Below are 7896 nucleotides of genomic sequence, written 5' to 3' on the forward strand. Positions count from 1 at the left end.
GGGCCATAGTGTTTTCTGAATTCATTCATTCATTCGTTCGTTCATTCATTCAACACATATGTATTGAGGGAGCTGCTGAGCACAATCATTAGAAATTCAGACTCTGAATCTGTCTGTATTTAACATGTAACCGCCTTTACTTACTAGCTCTGTGACCTTGGACAATTACTCAACCTCAGAGCTCCACATCTATGACAGAAGGACAACACTCACTACAAAGTGTTATTATTTTTTTTTTGAGAGAGAGAGATAGAGAGAATTTTTTAATATTTATTTTTTAGTTTTTCGGTGGACACAACATCTTTATTTTATTTTTATGTGGTGCTGAGGATCAAACCCAGCTCCCCGCGTATGCCAGGTAAGCACAATACTGCTTGAGCCACATCCCCAGCCCCTATAAAGTGTTATTTTGAGGCCCCAATGAATATTTAGCTATAAACCTTTAAGAGAAGTCCTGGAATTCAATTTTTAGCTATTTCTCTTATCATCATTGTTGCTATTGTTACAGAAGTTGGACAGGGTGCAGGCGTACTGGGAGGAGGAAAGGATACAGGGATGAACTAACACCATGCAGGAAGACAGACTCTTCAGTGACACCAGTGAGTAAATGCGTACTACAGTGTGTAATCTAAAGGAAAGGCAGGTAGGGCTCTGAAGCCCTGTGACAAGGGGCCTGTCCTGTCTGGGTGGGAGATGAAACCTTCCCTGATCGAATGGACACTGAGAGGTTGAGTAGGGGACTGGATGTAAGTGAGTGGACTGCTGGAAAGACCCTTCCAGCCCAAGGGAACAGGACATGCAAAGGCAAATATTTAGTGCAGATCAGTGTGACTTCAGGCCTGAGAGGTTGCTGGCAGTTGATGTTGTATGTACTCTCTTCTCTTCACGTTGTTGACAGAATAAATATATTTGAATACTGTATTTCAAAGCTATAGTCTAGTTCTACAAACACTTGTGTATGCTACTCTTTTTTTCCACTTTGACCTGGCAATGAGAGCTATATAAGCAATATATGCTCCCTTTTGGTCTAACCACAAATGAAGTCAGGGCTTAGTTCACTGACTAACTGCAAGAATTAGGTCATCTCAGGTGCCTCATAACACCTACTCCCTTACTCATTTCATAGGTTTCTATTTTTAACCGTACTTCCTTATTTTATTTTGAAATGTTAGAGGACCCTTAAAGCCTTTTGAAACTCAGCAGGCTATAAATCCCCAAATAGGTAAAATAAAATATATTGATTATAAACAGCTTAATTGGTTAGAAACTGATTCGGGGTGAGAATGTGGTTGAGCATATGCCCTTGCTGCAAGGAAGAAGAACCTTAAAAGAGACTGTCACAGCTTCTCATTGAATTGCTTCCCATTTGTAATTTGCCAGGGTCATGACTCAGGGGGAAGGAATTGTGCAAGGGGAGTTGTCCAACATAACCCATTTACATTGGCCTTCTTCATCTGGATGCTGCCAGATTTAAATGTAAACGGTGTTATTAGCACTTCGGAGGTTCTAGAAGGGAAGAATGTATATGCTGAGCCTCCGGATCTGCTGGGTTTGTCGATTGTTTTGTGGGGCAGCTTTTTCAAATAGCTGATGTGTTTGTCTGCAAGATAAAGAAATGAAAACAACAGTGAGTTTTGTTTATGGGCCTGTGAGCCTGGCCTCATCTGTTACAGCTTCCAGAGCAGTCTGGCATTAACCTGTCTGAAAGCAGCAGGGAGAGCAGTGAAATTTTTGGCCACACTTCTTGATTTTCCATCAGCTCTCCACATCTGGCCCTTCTCCCTGCCACCAATTCCCCACAATCATTCATTGGACAAGTATTTACAAAGAACCTCTTACCATGCCAAGTACTGCACTAAGGGCTGGGGATAGTGTGGAATGGAGCCTACTCCCTGTCCCATCTCTCCCCTGCCTTGTGTCCACATTCCCAGGATGCAACCCTTAAAAATAGACTCCTCCAGCATTTCCTTCTCAGGCAAAAGGAGAGACAACAGCAGATTCATCCAGCTTGAAGATGTGGATGAAGCCAATAGCCCCACAGTGGAAAAAAAAAACTCAAAATACACATTGCAGGAAGGAGGTCAGGAGGAGTAAATGGGAAGCATGTGCTTACCTCCAATTCCTCTTTCTTTTACAATCTTCTGCTTCCACCAAAGGAGAAAGTAGATACTTCATGTAAAATTTGAAAAAAAAAATCTAAGTTGAGAGGCCTGATTTGGAAGTAATGAGACTTATTCTAATAATGAGAATTAAGGAAGGTGTGGAGATTGAATTCATAGAGAGTTTATATATGCATGTTCTCAGTAAACTCCCCTACACTCCAGGAGGGCTGTTAGCATTTCCTAGAATAAGGAATGGGGGATCTGGGAGACATTAAGCAACTGGGGGCTTTAAACCAGATCTTTGTTTCTCCTTCTCAATCCCAAGGCAAGCACATCGCTTCTGCAATGAGGACAGTCTGCCTTGCACAAATTTGCAAATAGTGTCTTAACTCAGTCTTCTTTATTCACATAATGCAGCCAGCACTCATCTTTATTTAAGGGGGAGAACGATCCTGTGAAGAGGAATCAGGATTCTCAACAACAGGGGAGGAAGTGGGCTTGGAAAAGTCAAGAAGTTGCCTGAGGTCACGTAGTCACTAGAAGGACTGGAGCTGGAATTTGATCTCCAGCCTGTTTGACGCCAAAATGCTGAAACAGGACCAGCCCTGCTGCCCTGGCAGTGAAGGTAAAATGAAGCCTGTCTGCTGCGGTGCAAGAGACAAAAATACCATGCTTAGGCCAAGAGCCCTGTGTTGGAATTTCAGTTACGCCACCTTCTAGCTGTGTGACTGTATCCAAGTAACCTCTCTGATACTTGATGTATAAAAATGAGGAAGATATAATGTAGATTCAATAAAATAATGCTCACAGTTTGCATTTTCTTAAACTCTATACAGGACATGTAGGTTTTCCGAGGACAATGAGCCATTGCCCATAGACAGAAAATGCAGCAAAAAGGATAGAAACCCATGTACAGTAGCCCTTTGGAATAGGAAACTGTTAGTCTAGGCAAGTGTTAATCAAAATGAATCGATGATCCTCTCCTGGATATCCTCAGTTCACACCATGACTTAAGAGCCAGGAGTGTTTTCATGGACTAAAAGTAGCTGCTGATCCTCAAGCAGAGAACAATTCCTGAAACAGGTGCGCAGCACCTTCCTTCTTCCCCTGGGAACACAGGATGGCTGCCCTGGCTGCGTTCCCCAGCAGCTGCTTGACCCTCCAAGGTCTGACATTTTACCCAGTCCCTCATAACACACTTGCATAACTTCCCTATTCTCAAACCACTTATTTTCCCTACAGATCAACCTGAAGATTCCAATTCTTCCAAAGCCATTTTATGAATCAGGAGTCACTTCATCTCCTCCACCTAATATCTATTGAGCACCTACTATGTGCCAGAGTGATTTAGAACAGAGGCACTGGCATAGGACACAATGTTAAAAACCACCAAGGACTTCCATTTTATAAGGAGATGGAGCACAGAGTGCAAGCTGTCTGAACTCTTCCAGAGTTCTTCCGGGTCATCTCCTTGCAAAAGCATCAACAATTCTTCCCTTGAGTTTGCATATTTCACATCTGGGATTGAATTGATTATTATGCCTGGCCTTTCTTTGGTCATCAACATTTTCAATTTTCCTAAAGTCTAAATTAAATCCTTTCAAAGATTGCCTTGGACAAAAACACTGAAGAACTGTCAGATTACTGGATCTCCCAGCCCCACAGCCCAAAATATATTTATAAATGGTACCTTCCTTCTCTGTATCAACATAAATATATACAATCAGATCACATTGGTCAGAACAAGTCAACAAAGTGCTTTCTGTCACACAGGCATCTTTATTCTTGCAATCTTCCACTTCTTTGGATAAATTTTAAAAAAAAACAACCACAACTCCAAATTCAATTAAGGGCTTTCATCAAGAAAAGGCCATTTAAGTACTCTCGAAGTTCAAACTGCACAGGACGCAGCTCTCAGGAGTGATGTGTCATGTTTTTAACAGCATCAAGTTTTGTTCCCTGAGAATACATCTTATTCTATATTCACTAAGCCTTAGTAAATAAACTGAGAGTAGGGGGGGGATTAGCAAAATAATCTATGGCAGAACAAAGTAAATTTGAAAATTTACAAACAAATAGGAGCTGGACACTTACACTCTAGCTCCAGCACTCCCTAAGTGTGAGCAAGTGGCCTCTCCACAGCTCCAGCTCCCATCCTCCTTTGTGGCTTCCTCCCAGGCACCTGAGTGAACACACTAGGCCTTATCACCCTTATCCTCAGAGTCATTTAAGATATTTGAGTCATCTTTCTCAAAATTTATTCTAATAAAAAACCCTCCAGGAGAAACTTCTTCCATCTGATTCTAACCAGCTCTTCTTCCCTCCCATTCCCTTTCCTTAGTTTCCCAGCTAAGCCATTCGATGTCTCCTGATCAAGGCTCATACCCCACTGCTGCTGATCCTTGCTCCTGTTCTTCCCTCTGTCTGAACATCCTTTTCCCACATTTCCATTTATTGGGCTTATAAAATCCTATCCATCCAGGGGATGGGGATATAGCTCAGTTGGTAGAGTGCTTGCTTGCATGTACAAGGCCCTAGGTTTAATCCCCAGCGCTACAAAAATAAAAAGGACTAGGTATGTAGCTCAGTGGTAAAGCAAACCTAGGTTCAATACCCAGTTCAAAAAACAAAACAAAACAAAATCCTATCCATCATTTGAAGGCCATCTCAGTGCTACAGTTTGTCCAAAGTCACTTAAAATCACCTAACCTGATATGATCTCTACATCTTTGTCACCTCACCTCACCTCTGTAGCATTTTGACATTTCCCATTTCACTGATGATACATTTCACCTTGAGAGCAGAAGTCATAGCTTATCCAAATTACTAAAATGTTAACATACAGCCACAATGCTGACCTAAGACAAAGCCTCAGTTCTATGAAATTATATAGCATGCTACAGCACACCTTTTCTACTAGAACATCTGCAAATACTTTCTCCTCCTCTGGTCCTGTGGAAAGAATAAAGACTTGAGTAGAGCCAGAGGAAGAGCTAATTAGATTACCTGGGATATGTCAGATTGGAGAATTGAGTGTACAGGGGAACTGTAACAGTCTCAGAGTAAACTGTTGGGCCCTCCTCCATGGAGGGAGGATTTGCTAAGGCACACAGAACTGTCCATTCACTGGATAAAATACTTTAAAGATGGCGCCTCCAGGGTCTCTTGGCCACACAAATAATGTGGAGTCAGTGTAGTTTCCAGATATTCTGATCAGGAACAGAACTGACAAAAGTGATTTGGTGGCATGCTTTGCTGGAAAAAAAAAAAAAGCTACCAGAAGTATTTCCCAAGATAAGACATTGAAATAGTTGTGATCTTAAAACCCAAGCCAGTAAAACTGCCTAGACTGATCAGGAGAGAGGCTCTGCCTCATTCTGCCTTGATATAGAATTTTTCTTTACAATATCTCCAAACTAACAAATATACTTAGATGCAGACAATGAGGATCTTAACTGAGCTAGGGAAGATTCAGTCTGTGCCTAGGAGTTCTAAATTAAATAGCCAGATTACCTTGAATCACTTTACCTCTCTTTGTTGTATTTTCTCAGCTCTAAATTCTAATAATCTGAAATAAAATTTAGTAATGCTATAATTCATCTCAGTTCTACTAATAATTAGCAAGGGCTTTGGTGTAGTCTCTTCTCAACTACTTATTCTTAAATCTCTCCCTTCTTTGGCTTTTTTCTTTTATTAATATCAGAGTGGCCCCTCTTCTGATGATTTTTAGTACACTGTAGCCCTCTGGGGCTGTGACTGTCCACCCCACTAAAGTCTGTGACCAGTTGTAATTCCACTGAGAACCCTCATCCTTTCTGGAACTCTTCAGATCAGTATTTAATATGATGAAGGTGTTTCTTGTGTTTCGAAGGAACAAGTGAAGAAGGGATTCCTTATATTGAGGAATCTTATATATGTGAGAGAGAAGTCTACATCTTGCCATCTCTTCCACCCAGCAACAAAACCCAGAGAAGCTCAGTCAGGAGAATGCTAACTCTTAATAGGCATTTGACATCAGAGTAAATGTACAAATGATTAAATGAAGGGTCTCGCATACACATAAAATGTCTTATGAAGTACAACCAGTTTTTACAATCTAAGGGTAGAGATAACATTATATTTTAAAAAGTTCTACTTAAGTATATTACATTATGGGGTTGTATTTAATTTTTAGCTGAAACAAATGTGTATTAAGTCTAAATAAATAGCTGTAAGAAGGAAGAAGAGAGAAAGAAATAGATTTGAGTTAGACGGAGGTTTTTATTTTTTTCAGAAGCAATTGCATTATTATAGTTTTCAAACATTGTACCAAAAAAAAGGTTAAGTGGTAACATTTTTTTTAATGTCTAGTTACATGCTTGATCTTGTGATAATTGCTTTTGCTATGTTATACTATTTAATAGCCACAAAAGCCATATTTTTAACCCCATTTTAAACCTGAGGAATTTAAAACTAAAACAAACATCCAAGCCCATGCCTATCTGACTTCAAAATCTCTGCTGCTTTTTGAACACTCTATCATGAATCCGAAATGTAACCTCAAGAGGTTTTAGAGTCCAGCCAGCCCTCCTTTTCCTTGGTGTTCACTCTTGCTTCAGGCATAACTATTTTTATATCACCACTGAGCTAGGTCTGTCCTGTTCTTAGAGTCCCACATGGAAGAATTTCCATTACATTTTTGATAAGTACTTCAAGGGCTAAAAGCCTTTTTGATGAACAGGCATTTCTATAAGTACCTAAATCCCTTTTGGTGCTATTTCAACTCAATATTTGTACTGCCAGGTATGATTCATTTATCCATTTATTCATATCTGACCCAAACATACTTTCCAACCTTACATTTTACTGCTCTCTTCCATGAATGTTTTAATTAATATTATTTGCTTTAAAACAACACAAGAAACTCAAGCTGACTTAAGTAAAAAAAGCACACATGGGATTCCTCTAAGCATACATGGCTCTTCCTTGCACCCAAGGATAGGAATTAGGCAAGCTTATGGAAGGTCTGGATCCAAAGCTGAAAGCTAAGAGATCTCTGTTTTTCATCTTTTCTTTTTCTCCTGCACAGACTTTGTTCCTCCATATTTCTGCAAACCTCTAGCTGTCTGAATGAAAATAAGGTTACCCACAGTTTCTCTGTTCACATATTCTGGGTCCAATCAACCCAGAGATCCATATAACTCTTGGATCAAGTTCTATCTTCAAGAGATGGAGTTCTGAATGGTCTTGGATGGTCTCACTCACCTGTGTCAGGAAGGGGGACCAGTCCAAGAGGCTTCCAAGAGCCACTCTGTTATTCAATAAAAGGAGAATACAGTTAAGAGTCATTGTGAGCTGAGCAGATATCTTAAAAAGTATCCTCTACAGGGTAGCCCAAGCCACGTGCCAAGCAAACTACTCTTATGACCTGCCATCTCCTTTGCTTAATTATTCCTCCCAGTGACCTCCTCTCCCATCTTCGCCCCCATCCCCACCCTGTCACTTTTATCAGAAATCTCCAAGGTCAGCTCTAACAGTAGCAGCCCTTGTGCCTTCACCAGTTTCCTTTTCTGATTTTTTCAGACCGTCCTATAGCTTCCTTGAAGTCTGACTCCATGTCCAATTCACCTTGAATGCCCACAGAATTCAGTAAAATATTCAATTAATGGTAAACAAAGTAATTTCACAGAGAAAATGTTTTTCTTTTATTAAAAAGTTAATGATATAACATGACCGGTGTGATCTTATATCATGTACAACCAGGAGCAGTTATATTCCATTTATGTATGATGTGTTAGAATGCATTCTACTGTCA

At 40.3% G+C, this 7896-nt stretch overlaps 1 long non-coding RNA gene across 1 annotated transcript; it reads right to left on the reverse strand.

Moving 5' to 3' along the window:
• Nucleotides 1-247: 247 nt before the first annotated feature.
• Nucleotides 248-7400, reverse strand: LOC125613930. The gene is made up of 2 exons (XR_007344526.1): nt 7347-7400; nt 248-1600 (listed from the first exon to the last, which is right to left on the reverse strand). It is a non-coding gene; the product is annotated as an uncharacterized LOC125613930 (long non-coding RNA).
• Nucleotides 7401-7896: the final 496 nt, after the last annotated feature.

The sequence above is a fragment of the Marmota marmota genome, unplaced genomic scaffold (genome assembly GCF_001458135.2).
Source record: "Marmota marmota marmota unplaced genomic scaffold, marMar, whole genome shotgun sequence".
Lineage (NCBI taxonomy): Eukaryota > Metazoa > Chordata > Mammalia > Rodentia > Sciuridae > Marmota > Marmota marmota.